At 44.4% G+C, this 7,859-nt stretch overlaps 1 long non-coding RNA gene across 1 annotated transcript; it reads left to right on the top strand.

Annotated features, from left to right (window-relative positions):
* The first annotated feature begins 1,660 nt into the window (after window positions 1-1,660).
* On the top strand, window positions 1,661-2,199 carry LOC126994471 (uncharacterized). The gene is made up of 3 exons (XR_007749160.1): window positions 1,661-1,780; window positions 2,009-2,046; window positions 2,123-2,199. It is a non-coding gene; the product is annotated as an uncharacterized LOC126994471 (long non-coding RNA).
* Window positions 2,200-7,859: the final 5,660 nt, after the last annotated feature.

Here is a 7,859-nt window from a genome sequence, read left to right as displayed (position 1 = left end):
CATCAGTAAATTTTGCCCTCACTATCATGGACTTCATTTTTCACTTTTTGTCTCTTCACACAGTTCCACACACCTGTGGGGAATAATGTAAGATTAGTAAAGCATAACTCAACACTTAATTAATACTGTTATGCGGTGAGCCATGAACCCGGGCATCACTGATGGCATAACTTGTGATTATATTGTTACATACTTAGGCTGTGATGACTAAGGTTTATACATATGAAATGCACATCGTGTAAATGTGTGGTTATTATTCTAGTTTGAACTGAATGATGTAGCAATGCAGTTTTTCTGTACAACTTATTTGAAGTATACCCAAAATACCTCTTTGAAAATGAAAACAAAAAATTATTGGTACAAACTGGAATTTTTCTGATCACAAAAACATATATGCTGTTGACAGGTTTGGTAAGTTTGAATGCAGTGCAACTTTACGTGAGCAGTAATGATCAACATTACATGAAATAAATAACAAAAATATAGAGAAAAAAGGTCACTCCTCCCTCTACAAAATCCTGCTTGCACCCACTGAGCCATCACCCACCACAAAGCAGCCACTTCATAAACTGAGCTGACTTGAAGCTGTAGTGGATTCACATGAGGGTGAAGAGTACCATTATCCAAAATGTTCCCTTTTCTGGTCCCTCACTAGTGACAAGGTAACCCAAAATTTCTGCATTTTAGTATTGCTTTTAACAGTCTCTAATCTGAATACTGTTTTGTAAATTTATAGGTTTCTTGCAGCTATTGTGTAGTGATCAGCTGCCTGGTGTGGAAAGCCCTCCAAACCCACCTAGCAAGTGTAGTACTGCACCTCTTTGGCAGACTTAGTAGAAGGGTTGTTTCCCATCTGGCCTATTGCAGGTTTGATGCCTGGCCCCAGAACCATTCGTTTCAGGGCCGTAATTATGGTAAATTCTGGGGGGGAACTAGAGGGCATCATAGGTTCATGAGTGTAGGGGGGTAGGGTGGTGAGCAAAGCGAGCATGTACAGCTGGGTGAATTTTTTGGAAAATTAAGCATTTCTAGGAAAACACTGGGGGGCTATACCCCCGTAGCCCCACCAGAAAATATGGCCCTATGTTTCCCCCTTCCTGGGTTTGTATCAATTTCTTGTGTGTTTCGTGATATGCGAGGTCGTGTGCATGTACGGGAAAGTGGAATTCTGGCCAATACAAGTGGTGGCTAAAGCAGTAAAAGCCTCTCCTGTGTTCTGTTGTGCCTCCCCTGTGCTGGGAGCAGAATGATGGATGCCCACTCTTTCCAAAGGGTTCATGGCAAACAGAAGTTTTAGCAGGCAACACACAAATTGGTCTAATGGAAAGGGAGCCGTGTAGTGATCCGCCTGGTGTGGAAAGCCTCCCAAACCCACTTAGCCAGCAGGGTAGATACCTCTTTGACCAACTTAGTGGATGAGTGCTTCCTCGTCTATAGCTGGTCGTGGGTTCAATCCCTGGTGCTGGAAAATTTGTTTCTCCCTTTTCAGGTCTGGATAAATTTCTCGTGCAGCTTGTGACACGCAGAGGTTGTGTGGATGTACAGGAACGTGGAACTCTGAGCAGTACAATGTCACGAATGTCTCATAATTCAACTTACTTATGTTTGTTTTGAAGGACTGTGGCCAGGTGTGAAAATCAAGGATGTTTTGAAGGACAGTGGCCAGGTGTGAAAATCAAGGATGTTTTGAAGGACTGTGGCCAGGTGTGAAAATCAAGGATGTTTTGAAGGACAGTGGCCAGGTGTGAAAATCAAGGATGTTTTGAAGGACAGTGGCCAGGTGTGAAAATCAAGGATGTTTTGAAGGACTGTGGCCAGGTGTGAACATCAAGGATGTTTTGAAGAACTGTGGCCAGGTGTGAAAATCAAGGATGTTTTGAAGGACAGTGGCCAGGTGTGAGAATCAAGGATGTTTTGAAGGACAGTGGCCAGGTGTGAAAATCAAGGATGTTTTGAAGGACTGTGGCCAGGTGTGAAAATCAAGGATGTTTTGAAGGACAGTGGCCAGGTGTGAAAATCAAGGATGTTTTGAAGGACAGTGGCCAGGTGTGAAAATCAAGGATGTTTTGAAGGACTGTGGCCAGGTGTGAAAATCAAGGATGTTTTGAAGGACTGTGGCCAGGTGTGAAAATCAAGGATGTTTTGAAGGACAGTGGCCAGGTGTGAAAATCAAGGATGTTTTGAAGGACAGTGGCCAGGTGTGAAAATCAAGGATGTTTTGATGGACAGTGGCCAGGTGTGAAAATCAAGGATGTTTTGAAGGACTGTGGCCAGGTGTGAAAATCAAGGATGTTTTGAAGGACAGTGGCCAGGTGTGAAAATCAAGGATGTTTTGAAGGACTGTGGCCAGGTGTGAAAATCAAGGATGTTTTGAAGGACTGTGGCCAGGTGTGAAAATCAAGGATGTTTTGATGGACAGTGGCCAGGTGTGAAGGTCAAGGATGTTTTGATGGACTGTGGCCAGGTGTAAAAATCAAGGATGTTTTGATGGACAGTGGCCAGGTGTGAAAGTCAAGGATGTTTTGATGGACTGTGGCCAGGTGTGAAAATCAAGGATGTTTTGATGGACTGTGGCCAGGTGTGAAAATCAAGGATGTTTTGAAGGACTGTGGCCAGGTGTGAAAATCAAGGATGTTTTGAAGGACTGTGGCCAGGTGTGAAAATCAAGGATGTTTTGATGGACAGTAGCCAGGTGTGAAAATCAAGGATGTTTTGATGGACAGTGGCCAGGTGTGAAAATCAAGGATGTTTTGATGGACAGTGGCCAGGTGTGAAGGTCAAGGATGTTTTGATGGACTGTGGCCAGGTGTGAAAATCAAGGATGTTTTGATGGACTGTGGCCAGGTGTGAAAATCAAGGATGTTTTGATGGACAGTGGCAAGTGTGAAAATCAAGGATGTTTTGAAGGACTGTGGCCAGGTGTGAAAATCAAGGATGTTTTGAAGGACTGTGGCCAGGTGTGAAAATCAAGGATGTTTTGAAGAACAGTGGCCAGGGGTGTAAAGGTCGAGGATTGCTAATTTTTGGGGCTATATACTCAGCCTATTATGATCATCCACCAGATTAGGATATGTGTTTTAGGAATATAGACCCATATATTTTACATAAGGTTAGTTTTACTCACATCAGTAAGTGGCCTCATGTGTTCTACAAATCAAACAACAGGGGCATAGGCTGAGGGGTGCGTCACCTCGCCCACCCTATGACACACAAGGGTTTCTCCAGGCAAGTCTCCATGCAGGCCTCCTTACCATCCTAAGTAGCCTACCTATCTTATGGCAGAATTTATCAACTTCCTCGAGCCATGAATTTTGTGAGTGTCTCCATAAAGTGGGGTAAGCTGATGGAACAGCTAACTTGGCTTGGCAGGGAAGGAGCTGTATATCATGCTGAGGTAACTGATGGAACAGCTAACTAGGCTTGGCTGGGGAGGGGCTGTATATCATGCTGAGGTAACTGATGGAACAGCTAACTTGGCTTGGCTGGGAAGGGGCTGTATATTATGCTGAGGAAACTGATGGAACAGCTAACTTGGCTTGGCTGGGAAGGGGCTGTATCATGCTGAGGAAACTGATGGAACAGCTAACTTGGCTTGGCTGGGAAGGGGCTGTATATCATGCTGAGGAAACTGATGGAACAGCTAACTTGGCTTGGCTGGGAAGGGGCTGTATATTATGCTGAGGAAACTGATGGAACAGCTAACTTGGCTTGGCTGGGAAGGGGCTGTATATTATGCTGAGGAAACTGATGGAACAGCTAACTTGGCTTGGCTGGGAAGGGGCTGTATATTATGCTGAGGAAACTGATGGAACAGCTAACTTGGCTTGGCTGGGAAGGGGCAGTATATCATGCTGAGGAAACTGATGGAACAGCTAACTTGGCTTGGCTGGGAAGGAGCTGTATATCATGCTGAGAAACTGATGGAACATCTAACTTGGCTTGGCTGGGAAGGGACTGTATATTATGCTGAGGAAACTGATGGAACAGCTAACTTGGCTTGGCTGGGAAGGGGCAGTATATCATGCTGAGGAAACTGATGGAACAGCTAACTTGGCTTGGCTGGGAAGGGGCTGTATATTATGCTGAGGAAACTGATGGAACAGCTAACTTGGCTTGGAAGGGCTGTATATTATGTGAGGAAACTGATGGAACAGCTAACTTGGCTTGGCTGGGAAGGGCTGTATATCATGCTGAGAAACTGATGGAACAGCTAACTTGGCTGGGAAGGAGCTGTATATCATGCTGAGGAAACTGATGGAACAGCTAACTTGGCTTGGCTGGGAAGGGGCTGTATCATGCTGAGGTAACTGATGGAACAGCTAACTTGGCTTGGCTGGGAAGGGGCTGTATCATGCTGAGGAAACTGATGGAACAGCTAATTTGGCTTGGCTGGGAAGGGGCTGTATCATGTGAGGAAACTGATGGAATAGCTAACTTGGATGGGGAGGGAGTCATGTTAAGGGAAGTAAGTCGATGGAACAGCTATAGCTTGTCTGGGGTGAGAGTTATGTCACACTCATTAAGTCAGCCGAGTTTGTTTGAACTTATAAAGTTGTAACTCACCAGCTGCAGTTGCCACAGAACAAGGGCACCACTGGCCATCCTGCATAACCTATGACAGGCACTGAACAGACAGCGCGGCAATGACCACTTGGTGCTGGGGTGCCATCGAACCTGCCGGGAAAATGTAGAGTGAAACACATTACATCTATGCATTGATTTCGGTAAAGATTCGTATTAGGTCCGTGCCAGTATCTCATAATCTACTTTATGAAACATCAGTATCTCTTCATATATCTTTTCTACAAACCTTCAACAGTCATGGAAACGCTTTGAAAATCCAATTCAAGGACTTTTTTTTTTACTCTTGGAAAGCGCGTCGCCTCCTCTGGTGCTGGCCGCGGCGAAGCTGCAGCCGGCGCAGCCGCAAAATAGCTCGCAGAGGGCTTAGGGTCGGGGAGCATATTTAAACTACTCCAACCGAACTTTACAGCCTACTAACGGGGGGGCTGCGCCCCCCTCGACCCCCCCTTCTAACCAGGGGGGCATAGCCCCCCCTGGACCCCCCCCCCCCTCATGTATATGTGACCTATTTCAGCGAGGAGGTATTTCTCGCAACACCTGCTGCAGCGTCGCCGCGGCCAGCACCAGAGGAGGCGACGCGCTTTCGTAAACATTATCCCCTATTTTCAAGAGTAAAAAAAAAGTCCTTGAATTGGATTTTCAAAGCGTTTCCATGACTGTTGAAGGTTTGTAGAAAAGATATATGAAGAGATACTGATGTTTCATAAGGTAGGTAATGAGATACTGGCACGGACCTAAAACGATCTTAACCTTGATTTCTATATATTTCAAGGTCGAGGAGGCAGCCCAGGAATAATATAATCAAAGGACCAGTGACTGTGCCTCACCTCACCACGCGCTCCCCAACCTGCCACTACTGTACCACTATTACCCGGACAAAGTAAAAGTAGGAACAAACTTTGATACGTATAGTTTCCACACTCGCTTATCTGATGTGCTATATAATTTTCAAGACTGAACACAAGTCCTGAACACTGCTCATGGCACACACTTCCAGTCTGTATAGCCACCATTGCAGCTTTCCCGGATATCAACTTGCAGGCTGCCAGCAGTTTTTTTGCCCATTTGACCTTTTCCACTGTATATTCTTGTCGTGCTGTTAAATGGATGGGCCAACCAGGTGAGCCTGCTGTGCTAGAAAATCTCACGCTTGAAGTTCATATTAGCAGTTAGAGTCCTTGTAGCACCTATATGTTTTTTCATTTTAGTAGCTTTTAGTACGTGAGGACAGCCGCGATGATGGCCCAGAGATGCATAAATAGTTTGGTATTATTAACTTGCAGAGTTCCTCCTACTTACCCATAGCTGGGCGTTATTGCGATAAGTTATCGCGATACTTTATCGCTGATAACAAAATCGGGTTATCGGCCATCCATTACTTATTTAAATATATATCGGTATCTTTTTTCCGCCTCTCAGAATAAAAAAACATTGTTTCCTCCCTACTGCGCATGCGTGGCCGGGCGCCCAGTGTTGTATGGAAAAACTTCGGGGTATGAAATATCTTCGGTGAAGAGATTTCATATTTAGATTATCAATATTAAAACATTAGGTTATTTTTTATGTTAGACTCAAAAATCAATATATCAAAGAGTAAAATCATTTAAATTTGCCCAAAAAAGTGCCTATTCACTGCTTCAAATTTGATATTCCATATTCGTTTGTGAGCATGCCATGGTATTGAAGGCACACGGTGTTGTGTTATTTAGAGTCCCATCGTCAAAAGCTGGCGCTTTTATTTACAAACACTGGTCTCTTGTGAACTGCGCATGTTCAGACCAGTAAGCGTAGCCCTGTACAGTTTCACAAAGCTTTTTAACACATTAAGAGTTACTGGAAGGCTGAATCACACATACAGTACCATCATCTTCACCTTTTCTAAAACGACTCTCTGTACATATAAATACAACTCGTACAGTACGTGTCGTTCTAGAAACAGCGAGGATGGTGGTAGTGGTGCTGTATGTCTGATTCAGCCTTCCAGCAACTCTTAAAAAAAAAAAAATAATAATAATAATAATAAATAAATAAATAAATTCTTTCATTAATAGAAAATGTCAAAACCTTGCTTTCTCTAACTCTTCCCGTGACTTCTGGCATCTAGCCAAAAACATCTCCTCCAACTTCACTTCTTCATCTTTCCCTCCACTCCTCAGTCCTGACGGCAACACTGCCGTGGCTGAACTCTTCTCTCAAACTTTTTCTAAAAACTCCACTCTGGACGATTCTGGGCATATTCCTCCTACTCATCCCCCCTCTGACTCCTTTATGCCTGTTATAAAGATTCTTCAAAATGATGTTTTCTATGCCCTCTCTGGCCTCAATCCTCAGAAGGCTTATGGACCTGATGGAGTGCCTCCTATTGTCCTTAAAAACTGTGCCTCCGTGCTGTCACCCTGCCTGGTCAAACTCTTTCACCTCTGCCTGTCAACATCTACCTTTCCTTCTTGCTGGAAGTATGCCTTCACACAGCCTGTACCTAAGAAGGGTGACCGCTCCAATCCCTCAAACTACCGTCCTATTGCTTTACGTTCTTGTCTATCTAAAGCTTTTGAATCAATCCTTAACCGTAAGATTCAAAAGCACCTTTCCACTTCTGACCTTCTATCTGATCGCCAGTATGGGTTCCGCAAGTGGCGTTCTACTGGTGATCTCCTAGCCTTCTTAACTGACTCTTGGTCATCCTCTCTTAGCCGTTTCGGTGAAACTTTTGCTATTGCGCTGGACATATCAAAAGCTTTTGATAGGGTCTGGCACAAATCTTTGCTTTCTAAACTACCCTCCTACGGTTTCTATCCTTCTCTATGTACCTTTATCTCCAGTTTCCTTTCTGACCGTTCTATTTCTGCCGTGGTAGACGGTCACTGTTCTTCCCCTAAATCTATTAACAGTGGTGTCCCACAGGGTTCTGTCCTATCTCCCACTCTTTTTCTGTTGTTCATTGATGATCTTCTTTCCAAAACGAACTGTCCTATCCATTCCTACGCCGATGATTCCACTCTGCATTACTCAACTTCTTTTAATAGAAGACCCACCCTACAGGAACTTAACGATTCAAGGCTGGAGGCGGCAGAACGCTTAGCCTCACAACTTACTATTATTTCCGATTCGGGCAAGAAGAACCTGGTGTCCTTCAACGCCACAGGAACACAGTTTCTCCACCTATCCACTCGACACAATCTTCCAAACAAATATCCCCGTTTCTTTGACAACACCCAGCTATCACCTTCCTCAACACTAAACATCCTCGGTCTATCCTTAACTCAAAATCTCAA

Source organism: Eriocheir sinensis, unplaced genomic scaffold, assembly GCF_024679095.1.
Source record: "Eriocheir sinensis breed Jianghai 21 unplaced genomic scaffold, ASM2467909v1 Scaffold8, whole genome shotgun sequence".
In the NCBI taxonomy this organism is placed as follows: domain Eukaryota; kingdom Metazoa; phylum Arthropoda; class Malacostraca; order Decapoda; family Varunidae; genus Eriocheir; species Eriocheir sinensis.
This window is presented reverse-complemented; position numbering and strand designations above follow the sequence as displayed.